Source organism: Schistocerca gregaria, chromosome X (genome assembly GCF_023897955.1).
Source record: "Schistocerca gregaria isolate iqSchGreg1 chromosome X, iqSchGreg1.2, whole genome shotgun sequence".
Classification (NCBI taxonomy): Eukaryota; Metazoa; Arthropoda; class Insecta; order Orthoptera; family Acrididae; genus Schistocerca; species Schistocerca gregaria.
This window is the reverse complement of record NC_064931.1, coordinates 597,827,406-597,840,701: the sequence shown is the minus strand read 5'-3', so window position 1 is coordinate 597,840,701 and position 13,296 is coordinate 597,827,406. Positions and strand designations below refer to the sequence as shown.

Here is a 13,296-nt window from a genome sequence, read left to right as displayed (position 1 = left end):
CGTCAGGTCCGGTGGACTTTCCTCTGTTGAGTGATTCCAGTTGCTTTTCTATTCCTTGGACACTTATATCGATGTCAGCCATTTTTTCGTTTGTGCGAGGGAAGAATATTTAACACAAATGACTCAGAGAACCAGGAGGGAACAGGATGCGCATTTTGAGATTTTCGTGCTCAAGTATGATTTAAGAATACGCTATCAAAAGAAACTGCAATAATGGGAGCAGAGGACACCAAATCTACACTCTCTCTTCTTAAAGGTTTACATCAAGGGCATGAAAACCACCTGGTAGCCAATGAGACAATAGAATACGTAAACGAACTGGAAAGGAAAGGCCGGAGAGTCTCCATGTATAGGAAATGAGCGCGAGGAGAGCAATGAGAGAAGTTTTCAATGACTTTGAAAGTAAAATTTTGTCAGTCCAACTGAGTAGAAACCCTTAGAGGTTTTATATTAAGTGTATTCGCAATTGAGAATGAGGACAACAGCAATAAGCTGTATAATGGAACGACGACAATGAAAATTTCTGCCGGAGCGGGACTCGAACCCAGATTTCCCCCTTATAGCGAGCTGTCGCCTTACCAAGTTTTTTTATCTCATTTTGTTCGTTATTGTTCGTTCTATTTGTTCGGGACGGACGTCCCATCACGTTTGTTCAAGTTCATCAGTCATCCATTAACTCAGTTTTTTTTTTTTATTACAGAGGGCAGCTAACCCTCTGACCGAACACGCTGAGCTACCGTGCCGGCTCCATTTGGCTATCCCTGCACGACCCACGGCCACATCCAAACTTCCATATGTCGTCAACCATACGTGTACGACCTGGACTCTTACATCCACTATGTATATTCCCGTACAGGTCAGACGTTGTACTTGAAACTCGCTTGTCTGGTATTGGCAAAGAAATATAATATTTCTGTGCCTCTGTTATTCTGATTACGATGCAAAGTTCCTTTGCTTTTGCATCTTAATCAGAATAACACAGGCACTGCGATATCGTACTTCGAGGTTTTGCTCTTATGTAAAATCAGTAAGCGGTTCTAAATCATCTGTTCATTCACTCAGAGACCACACTGGCGCCGAAAAGGAAAATAACAAAGAGAATGCCAAAATACTGAATTCGGCCTTCCGAAATTATTTCACCGTAGAAGATTGTAACACAGTTCCTACTTTCCGTAACCGCTGTTGTTGTTGTTGTTGTCTTCAGTCCTGAGACTGGTTTGATGCAGCTCTCCATGCTACTCTGTCCTGCGCAAGCTTCTTCATCTCCCAGTACCTACTGCAACCTACATCCTTCTGAATCTGCTTAGTGTATTCATCTCTTGGTCTCCATCTACGATTTTTACCCTCCACGCTGCCCTCCAATGCTAAATTTGTGATCCCTTGATGCCTCAAAACATGTCCTACTAACCGATCCCTTCTTCTAGTCAAGTTGTGCCACAAACTTCTCTTCTCCCCAATCCTGTTCAATACCTCCTCATTAGTTACGTGATCTATCCACCTTATCTTCAGCATTCTTCTGTAGCACCACATTTCGAAAGCTTCTATTCTCTTCTTGTCCAAATTAGTTATCGTCCATGTTTCACTTCCATACATGGTTACACTCCATACAAATACTTTCAGAAACGACTTCCTGCTACATAAATCTATATTCGATGTTAACAAATTTCTCTTCTTCAGAATCGTTTCCTTGCCATTGCCAGTCTACATTTTATTTCCTCTCTACTTCGACCATCATCAGTTATTTTACTTCCTAAATAGCAAAACTCTTTTACTACTTTAAGTGTCTCATTTCCTAATCTAATTCCCTCAGCATCACCCGATTTAATTTGACTACATTCCATTATCCTCGTTTTGGTTTTGTTGATGTTCATCTTATATCCTCGTTTCAAGACACTATCCATTCCGTTCAACTGCTCTTTCAAGTCCTTTGCCGTCTCTGACAGAATTACAATGTCATCGGCGAACCTCAAAGTTTTTACTTCTTCTCTGTGAATTTTAATACCTACTCCAAATTTTTCTTTTGTTTCCTTTACTGCTTGCTCAATATACAGATTGAATAACATCGGGGAGAGGCTACAACCCTGTCTCACTCCTTTCCCAACCACTGCTTCCCTTTCATGCCTCTCGACTCTTATGACTACCATATGGTTAATGTACAAATTGTAAATAGCCTTTCGCTCCCTGTATTTTACCCCTGCCACCTTTAGAATTTGAAAGAGAGTATTCCAGTCAACATTTTCAAAAGCTTTCTCTAAGTCTACAAATGCTAGAAACGTAGGTTTGCCTTTTCTTAATCTTTCTTCTAAGATAAGTCGTAAGGTCAGTATTGCCTCACGTGTTCCCACATTTCTACGGAATCCAAACTGATCCTTCCCTAGGTCCGCATCTACCAGTTTTTCCATTCGTCTGTAAAGAATTCGCGTTAGTATTTTGCAGCTGTGACTTATTAAACTGATAGTTCGGTAAATTTCACATCTGTCAACACCTTCCTTATTTGGGATTGGAATTATTATATTCTTCTTGAAGTGTGAGGGTATTTCGCCTGTCTCATACATCTTGCTCACCAGCTGGTAGAGTTTTGTCATGACTGGCTCTCCCAAGGCCGTCAGTAGTTCTAATGGAATGTTGTCTACTCCGGGGGCCTTGTTTCGACTCAGGTCTTTCAGTGCTCTGTCAAACTCTTCACGCAGTATCGTATCTCCCATTTCGTCTTCATCTACATCCCCCTCCATTTCCATAATATTGCCCTCATGTACATCGCCCTTGTACAAACCTTCTATATACTCCTTCCACCTTTCTGCCTTCCCTTCTTTCCTTAGAACTGGGTTGCCATCTGAGCTCTTGATATTCATACACGTGGTTCTCTTCTCTCCAAAGGTCTCTTTAAATTTCCTGTAGGCAGTATCTATCTTACCCCTATTGAGATAAGCTTCTACATCCGTACATTTGTCCTCTAGCCATCCCTGCTTAGCCATTTTGCACTTCCTGTCGATCTCATTTTTGAGACGTTTATATTCCTTTTTGCCTGCTTCATTTACTGCATTTTTATATTTTCTCCTTTCATCAATTAAATTCAATATTTCTTCTGTTACCCAAGGATTTCTATTAGCACTCGTCTTTTTACCTACTTTATCCTCTGCTGCCTTCACTACTTCATCCCTCAGAGCTACCCATTCTTCTTCTACTGTGTTTCTTTCCCCCATTCCTGTCAGTTGTTCCCTTATACTCTCCTTGAAACTCTGTACAACCTCTGGTTCTTTCAGCTTATCCAGATCCCATGTCCTTAAATTCCCACCTTTTTGCAGTTTCTTCAGTTTTAACCTACAGGTCATAACCCATAGATTGTGGTCAGAGTCCACATCTGCCCCTGGAAATGTCCTACAATTTAAAACCTGATTCCTAAATCTCTGTCTTACCATTATATAATCTATCTCATACCTTTTAGTATCTCCAGGATTCTTCCATGTATACAACCTTCTTTTATGATTCCTATGATTAAGTTATGCTCTGTGCAAAATTCTACCAGACGGCTTCCTCTTTCATTTCTTAACCCCAATCCATAATCACCTACTATGTTTCCTTCTCTCCCTTTTCCTACTGACGAATTCCAGTCACCCATGACTGTTAAATTTTCGTCTCCCTTCACTACTTGAATAATTTCTTTTATCTCATCATACATTTCATCAATTTCTTCATCATCTGCAGAGCTAGTTCTCATATAAACTTGTACTACTGTAGTAGGCATGGGCTTTGTGTCTATCTTGGCCACAATAATGCGTTCACTATGTTGTTTGTAGTAGCTTACCCGCACTCCTATTTTTTGATTCATTATTAAACCTACTCCTGCATTACCCCTATTTGATTTTGTATTTATAACCCTGTATTCACCTGGCCAAAAGTCTTGTTCCTCCTGCCACCGAACTTCACTAATTCCCACTATATCTAACTTTAACCTATCCATTTCCCTTTTTAAATTTTCTAACCTACCTGCCCGATTAAGGGATCTGACATTCCACGCTCCGATCCGTAGAACGCCAGTTTTCTTTCTCCTGATAACGGCGTCTCCTGAGTAGTTCCCGCCCGGAGATCCGAATGGAGGACTATTTTACCTCCGGAATATTTTACCCAAGAGGACGCCATCATCATTTAATCATACAGTAAAGCTGCATGTCCTCGGGAAAAATTACGGCTGTAGTTTCCCCTTGCTTTCAGCCGTTCGCAGTACCAGCACAGCAAGGCCGTTTTGGTTAATGTTGCAAGGCCAGATCAGTCAATCATCCAGACTGTTGCCCCTGCAACTACTGAAAAGGCTGCTGCCCCACTTCAGGAACCACATGTTTGTCTGGCCTCTCAACAGATTCCCCTCCGTAACCGTACGAAGGTCGAAATTACAGATAATGAGATACCCTATTGTGGAATAGGAAAGCAATTACAATAGCTTACTAATGGAAAGGCATCAGGACCAAATGAGACACCTACAAGATTCTACAAAGATTATACGAAAGGACTAGCTCCTTTCTGATAGTAGTTTATCGTAGAGCTCTAGAGCAATGAAAGGAACCTTGGTCATTCCCGTTTCCAAGAAGGTCCGAAAGACAGATACACACAATTATAAGCCTCTAAAATTGACGTCAATCTGTTGTAGAATTGCGGAACGTGTTTTATGCTAAGGAATTATTATGTTTTTGGAGAACGGAGGTACCTCTATAAAAATCAACTTGGATTCGGCCGCTCTGTTCTTGCATGAGATCCATAGCGCTGTAGACAAAACGGCGCTGAGGTTGGTGCCGTGGTCTTTGTCTTCAGGAAGGCATTTGACACCGTCGTGCACCCGCCCCGCATGTAGTGATACAAAGATGAGGTTATCGATTATCGAGTCAGATTTGCGTTTAAATTTAAGGCAGTTAGAGCTCAACCTGTTGCTCTTAACGGAAAAATATCGACAGATTTAAAGGCAATTTCCCGAGTAACACGAGGAAATGTGAGAGGATCGTTACTCTTTGCAAAGAGTATAAATGATCTAGTAGGAAGTTCCGGACGCTGTTTAAGACTGCTCGCAGACAATGCGGTTGTCTATAACAAAGTAGCAACACCACAAGACGATATCGATTTACAGGACACCTGCAGAGGATTGATGAATGGTGCAGGCTCTGACAGTTGACCCTGAACTTAAATAAAAGTGACATATTACGCACACACATGAAAAGATAGTAACTGCTGTTCAACTACACTGCTGATGAGAAACTTTTGGATACAGTATCAATAGTAAAATATCTAGGAGTAACTATCCAGAGCGACCTTACGTGGAATGACTACCTAAAGCAAATAGAAGGAAAACCAGAGGGCAGGATGAGATTTATGGAAAGAATCTTAAGGAAATGAAACTCATTCACGGATGACGTGGTTTATAAGGCGCTTGTTCAACCGATTCTTGAGTATTATTCGCCAATATAGGATCCTTAGCAGGTACGACTAATAGAAGAGAGAGAAAAACTCCAACGATGAGCAGAGAGTTTCGTCTCGGAATAGTTTCGTTGGAGCGATAGCTATACTGAGATGTTCAACTACCTCCACTGACAGACGTTACAAGAGAGTCGTTGCGCATCACAGAGACGTTTGCTATTGAAATTTCGAGAGAGCGCTTTCCGGCTATTGCCAGAAATCACATTACGTCCTCCTTACAACACAAGGCTTACCACCAATCATTCTTCCCACGTGCTATTCGCGGTTCTAGGCGCTACAGTCTGAAACCGCGCGACCGCTACGGTTGCAGGTTCGAATCCTGCCTCGGGCATGGGTGTGTGTGATGTCCTTAGGTTAGATATGGTTAAGTAGTCCTAAGTCATAAGGGACTGATGACCTCAGAAGTTAAGTCCCATAGTGCTCAGAGGAATTTGAACCATTTTTTCATACAAATGATTCATATGGCTCTGAGCACTATGAAACTTAACATCTGTGGTCATCAGTCCCCTAGAACTTAGAACTACTTAAACCTAACCAACCTAAGGACATCACACACATCCATGCCCGAGGCAGGATTCGAACCTGCGACCGTAGCAGTCGCGCGGTTCCGGACTGCGCGCCTAGAACCGCTAGACCACCGCGATCGGCACAAATGATTCATCATTGTAATTATGGTTCTTGTGTTTTGTAATAGCAACAGACCCCGCTAAAACACCGGATACACCGTGGTGACTGTTGCTGAAGTGTACAGTTAGGTAGTCCATCGCCCTAATATGCAACGTTCACCATTATGGAATAAACATTCGCCATGTTTTTGAGTACTATATCTAGAATTCGCTCACCATTACCGCAAAGAAAACTGTATAATTCATGGTTCTAATGAAATTTGCGCCTTATCGAAATCATTTTGGACTGTTATAAAATTCATACACTTCCCATATTGAGTATTCTGTAGAAACGTCTTAATAAACTTTTTTAGCGAATAATCCGACCAAATGGTGCGAGCTTGACTGAATAATCACTGGAAACAGAGTTACGTTAATAATGCGAATAAAATTAGTCCAAGGCAGAATATGACTTTATGTTAGTCTGTGATTAGTTACAAAGGAACGTAAACTTATGAACTGTTTATCGGAAAATTAAGAAATGTAAATTTTTGATTCCATATTCTTAAAATTGCTCTGGTACTGGTTCTTCACTATTGCGTCTTACCACTACAAAACTCCCATCTCCAGATTACAATGACGTTCATCTGTTACGAACATACTTTTTCATACTGTACGCCCAAAATTTCGAGCAGGTTTTGAGTAACTGGGAGGATTATATGATACTACGCAGCTCATCAGCAGTCTATACGTTTCACTTTTTGCGATAATGAATTACTTGTCCATCTGCTAATGAATCTACCATTATTTACCTCACGGTACAAGACGAAGTGAAAGAAAGTTGGAATAATGGCGACAGCAAAATGCTTCCATTTAATTTACACTCCATTTTTGTTGGTTTTAAAAACGAGAATTTTCATTCGCGCTACTAATCCCATCCGTTTGTATCAAAAACAAGTTTTTTGTATCGGAGAAACAACGATTAAACTTTCTCTTTACTGTGGCCTTCGCCGCAGGTAAACAAAACTTTCACGGGAGACCCCGTGTGTCCCAGACCAGTAGCTCCACCATTGTCGTTCAGAAACAGTGACAATGCAGTCGCGACGTCAGATAGTTTCCAGTTCTCTTGTTTTGAAAGTTCTAGATCTACGATGTCAACTGGCATGCTGCGTACCTTCTCGAGAGAAGTTCACAGATTCAGCCTTCACTGTTAATAATCTGAGTGAATCAACGCCCGATAAACAATATAAACCCCCCAGAATAGGCAAATTAAGTGGAATTAAAACTGAAATAGGCCCCTTATCCCTAAATTCTGAAAATGTAGGTGTGGCAGAGAATTACATATTGTTTGTTAATTAGCCTTTTTTTTCGAGCCCCCACTAATAACATAGATTCCCAAATCGACAATTCCAGTGGACGTACTGACCTTGCAGCCATTTGTTTTCAAGGGTTGCATGTCCACGGCTTTATATAAACCGTATGTTTGAGGTGAACTTTTAGTTTTATAAATGACAAACAAACGCTAGTAATTACCTTGGTTTATTATTTTTCTGGTCGTAAGCAACATGATATCGATGCACTGGGCGACTGATGCACCTTGCTGCCTCAGGAAGTCAATATTGCCTCCTCCGCCCTAAACAAAACGTAATGCAGCGCCGTCTTCGAAAGAGACGCACATCTCTCGCCTACTAAAACGTTTGCCAAGACTCTCACACCAGCCAGCCATGCAAGAGCTATTACCAAAGATGGCTCCCTTTCAGCTCAAGTTGCTATTTTTATTCAAGTAAATAGAGATGTCATTCCGATGGCGTCAGGCAAACCTTACGTCACAATTCCAACGTGTCTTATGACTCAAATTAAGTGTCGTGTACATTTAAACTATATTATTGGTTAATAATAGAGATAGTTCAGTACATACAAATGACACTAGAAATCTCTCATAAATTGCCGGTTTTAACTGCATGCAATTTGTCTTTATAATGTTTTGATTTAATGCCTGTGAAAGAGGTTGAAAGCGCTAAAAACACACAAAAACAAAAATCGAGAGACAAGTGCCGATTTAAAAATCAATCAGAATGTTATAATGACGTATACCAAACGATTCCATTTAATCAGACGATTTCAGAACTGTAATTGGCTGCCTTCTAGGCAAAGGATTATAAAAATTAAAGATATCTTTTAAGCTACGTTTTAAAGTAACAAATAGTAATCAAACAATTGATTTACGACTGAAATATATCAGTTGCATCAAAAGGCATTTTCGACAAAATATCATGTAAGCAATGTTCCCAAACCAAGCTTCGCTGGATTAGTTGATGAAAAAAATGTCTATTACGTGACAGCGACTCAAACGTCGGACTGACTGCCAATACATTTTATTAAAGTTGGGGATAATTTTTAAAAGGGAAACCGAATACGGAAACTTTAACCACACGAAGAAATATGATAAAGTAAATGCAAGGGTGAATATGAAAAGGACGGATAACCTCAAGCAATATTTTGTAGTGGCCGAAAGTGTGTTTTATGAAATACAACAACCAATTTTTATTGCGTTTCACTTAGTTTACGACGAACAACGTAATTTTCATCTGAAACAATCGACTGGGAATAAAGGGATAGCTCGCAATCGATCTCGGATTTATGTAAAGCGCAGCAAACTGATTAGTGAGCTGCAGGTTCCGCTATTTTACAGCGTATGAGGTGGCGAATTTTCTGACATTCACGAGTAATTTCTAACGGCATGACATCGAATTTGCTTTTGTAACGGAACTCTGCTCTTTTTATGGAATAGGAAGGTGCATTCGAAGAAGACCTCACTACATAAGACGTTTGGACTATGATGGTATGGTAACGAGGTAAAAGCGCCACCAATCACAGTCCCGCCGTCGGAAGACGAGGTCGCACAAACGTCTGTCTTAATGAACAAAACGTAAACAGAAATGTAATTCTGGTACATTTCGTTTATTTATTATTATGCCTGTAGCACACAGTATATAAGATGTTGACCTTGAGCGTTGACACGCGGACTAATCTATTCCGGATAGGCAATATACCACGCTGCATTTCACTTGGACTTAGCGCAGGACAGGCAAGTGTTATACGGCATTTTATGTCTTCAGGAGTTGTCCATGTTTCCTTGTAGATATCCTTTTTACATTCGCCCCCAACAAGTTAGAAGTCCAGAGGTGTTAAATCTAGTGAACGTGTTGGCTATTTTGTGTTTCCTGAACGACCGATCCGAATGTTTTGTTAAGAAAATCTGTAACTGTCTGAGCGGGGAGGGAGGTATATCCGCTATGTTAGTGCCGTATCGATGTGCAGTAGGAAGTCTTTCAGTAACTGTTGGAAACTTTAGACACTTGTGGCTATTTTGTATACTGTGAATTGAACGAGGAACTACGATGAGATTCTGCAAAAGTTGACAAAGGTCGTCGTTTATCCACTCCTGTCAACCAGAGTGGATTTTCAACTGACCTGGAATACGTATTGAGGGAGGACCGATTTACCTATGTTTTGTAAACAATATTTAACCCGTAAACGAAGTTTTGCGTAGAAACGCCACATCAATTTGCAGTTTTCGTAGATAGTGTTGTAGGAGAAGTAAAATGTGAAGATGGAAACATGGCGTGAGACTACGGTACTCGTGGAACACTCCTTTGACGTATCGCACTTGGCAATTCATGCTGCCTCGTAGTGACTTGTAGATTCTGTGTTAGGGATGTTAAGCTTTTAGTTGCATTTTACTCATCAGTTCTGTTCGCTTAGTGTACTTTATTTTTCACACTTTACTAATTCTGTTAATAATGTTTGTTAAGTCAGAATGGAAGGGCTTGTCGCAATCCACACACCTTTCAGTGAACAATCGCATCGTTGCTCTGAAAGATTGTCGACATTGAGAACCATATCCACGCTTTAGACTGTCGAACTAGTTGACTGACCGCTACAACAGCATAGCACAAACGGATTGGCTCCAGGTGCACAAGTAGAAACATCAACAGTATCTGAGATACGTGTTTCCTTTCATTTGGTACAATAGGGTGTAGTTTGTGGGACCTTTTCTCCTGAAGCCAGACAGTTACACTACAGTATGTTATGTCGCTGAATTTCTCTGGGAATGGTGGTTCCACTGCTACAGAAAAAATATTGTAATTCTATTTTAAAATGAAGTAAGTGTCATAATTCGGCAGCAGTGAACTTTGAAATTAGATAAATGCGTCATAAAATTCATCTTATTGTGCACTATTTTTAGTGAAAAACAGCTCTATATATTTACTGGTACTGGAAACGATTTGGGTGGCCTACACAGGATGGTCATAAACAGCCTGAAAAGCTTATAAGGATGTTGCAGGGTAGATTTGTGCTGAGAAATAATGCTTAAGGAAAAAAATCGCCGTTTCCTAGTTACTTATCATTGACGCTAGCGAATCTGGCCTGTGAGTGCGCAAATTTAAGTGGCCAGCTACAGTAAGTGTTGTGAAATGTGGTCTTATTTTGGTTTTCTGAAACCGAACGAGAGAGTGATACAAAAATTGGACATGGGACGGTAGTTAAGGTCGAACCCGAGCCAAAGGCTGAGCATTCTTGTGCTAATTGTATCTCGCGGGCCGCTTGAATTTGCGATCACAGCCGCTTGATCGGCAGACTTAAAGGCTAATTAACTCAGAAACGGTGCAACCTATCGAAACGCTCTGTGTCCCGCGTGCTGTAGCGACAAGAGTCAAACGTCGCCAATTGCAGCGGGAGACAGGCAGCGACACAGATGTCGCTCATGTAGGACACTTCCATAAGTACACCTGCAGTAGTGTTTTGTCGCTCGCTTCTGTTTCTCCTGTAGGACACGGCCTTAGCCATGGCTGCGCGCGCTTCTGGCCCACGTATAATGTGAGGGCGCCACTGTGCAGCACGTGTTCCAGGGGCCAATAGCGACGTACCCTATCATGTATTTAAGCGCCTGCCTCTGACTCGGCGAGGATGCACTCCGCATCGCATTCCGTATAAGCCTCCCGTCCCCCACACCGATCCTCTATGACCTCATTCCTTTTTCCCCCATCTGCTCCTGTTCCTCGAACATATCCGCATAATCTACACCTCCTGTCGCCTTGATCCCCCTCACCCCCTGGTTGCTCCTCTCCTCTCCTGTCCCTGCCCCCTGCCACGCCTTCACTGTTATGTCCCCCCTACCCTCCATCTTTACACCCTATATCTCTTTTCCCAAGGTGGTTTCCATCAACTCCCCCTCCCAGATGATGCCCCCTCTCCCTCCATTTATCCCTCCTATCAATTCTGATCCTCCAGCCTCCTTTCCTCCATCCTTTCCCTGGGCTCCCTCTTCCTCCCCCTTCCATCCTGTTTACTCCTCACCTAACCTCTCCCTACCTCCCTCTCACCCTCCCCACCTGAGTCCTTTTGTATTCCCCTCCTCTGCCTTCCCCACTCCCTATCACATCTGCTCAGAACCCCCCACCCCTCTCATGGGTCCTCATCCTCCATAGGCTCCTTTCCCGCCTCCCCCCTTCGCTTTTCCTCTCGTTCTCCCTTTTTTTTATTTTCCCATAATCTGTCCAGTGCCCCCCCGCCCTCCCCCCCCAACCTGCTCTCGGCTGTGGTATGTCACATTTGCTAACTTTTTAGTGCAGTGTTCTAGTGATTGTTCAGTGTTGTTCATCTTTCTCGTGTTGCGAACAGAAACCAGACTGTAGCCGTGTTTTTTTAATTGTCTGTCTATTGTTTTACCTGGCAACTTCATATGTATTTTATTAGCATCATCATCCCTTTGTTCTATGTTTTAAGTTCCACGGTTTTTTTCGCCATGTTACTATTTAATTCTCCGATTTTATCGCCTGTTTTTATTATTTATTCTCTTCGTCTTTTTAACAAAGTCTGCAGGCTGAAGAGCGGCATACTAAGCTGCTGCCAGCCCGCCCCCTTTGGGGGGAATTGAAATTCAATAAAGGAAAAAATAAATAAATAAAAACCACTCGTCGAGGCAGTCCGCTATTCGCGTGAGTCTCTCGATATCTCACTTACAGACATCGTGTTTACTTTGCTTATTTCCGTGCGCTAGTGGACGTTGTTGATTTCGTGAGGTATTCGCTTGTGACACCGTTGCTTCTGGCGTGTTGTTGTTCTTGGTGTGTTGCTCAGTTGTCTTTCGTTGTGCGTGTCCATCCTTTCAGTTTGTCCGTCTTGTTTGTTCACGGGCCGCCCCCGTTTGGTCCCGCCACCCCGTTACCATTCCGGTCGCGGTTACAACACACTGTGGTAACTGCAAACTTGTGTGTACACCTGAGTCGATGGTACCAACATTTAGTTGGTAGCATTGGTGGTAACTGCACGTAGTATTTACCTCAAGTTTTCAGAGAAGCTTGTCAGTTTTTGTTCTGCTCATATTGAATCCTCTCCTTATGAACCAATAATTGCTTTGGAACGTTTGTGTAATCAGTACCTGAGGTCACCGTTTCCTTAGCAAGAGTGTCAGCGATCTCGTTGCCGGGTACGTTGTTGCGCCCATAATTTTGTCTACATCTAATGGTGTGTGGCGGAGGGTACTTTTGATACCACAAACTGATCTCCCCCTCCCCCCCCCCCCCCGCTGCATTTGTATAAAGATACTCGCAATATTAATGACGGAAACTAGAGGCTGTGTCAGTGGTACGTCCTATCAGCATTACCCTCTTTTTGTATATAATTTCTTCAGCGACTTCAGGAAGCTAACTTTTTAGTGCCCATTTTAGTATTTGTTCTACTAGAATTTTTACGTTTATGATTTCCCAAATGTTGTGATCTAATAACTCAGTTTGTCTACCTTTGTACTCACAGAAATTGTCCCCAGGAGTCCACATATCCGCTGTATGTATACATACATTCAAACCTACGGCCTGGACAATACTGTGCATCGTACTCGTCCATATTTCATCGTCATGCCTTTGAATGTATCGTGCTACTGTCAATGGATGAGAAAAAATGTGGCAGACATCCAAATGTCCGAGTTCTAAACCGACCTCAACAATCTCTTGACTAAAATCGCGAAATCCTCGTTCTAATGCTAATGTAAATGGAGGAAGATCTAGGGTACGCGTTTCTACACTCTTTTTAGTTAACGTAGCTTTCATCGAAACTGGTAGTCCTCCAGAACTTACACTTTGTCATGTTCTGCAGATTTAAATATGTGGTGGTGGATCTGTACGTCAGGAGAACAGAGTTCATGCACATAATTTCCATCTTCATG

General features: G+C 42.0%; 1 protein-coding gene across 1 annotated transcript in view; it reads right to left on the bottom strand.

Moving 5' to 3' along the window:
- The window catches only part of LOC126298235 (uncharacterized), a 512,920-nt gene that overhangs the window by 358,873 nt on the left and 140,751 nt on the right, over positions 1 to 13,296 (bottom strand). The window lies entirely within an intron of this gene.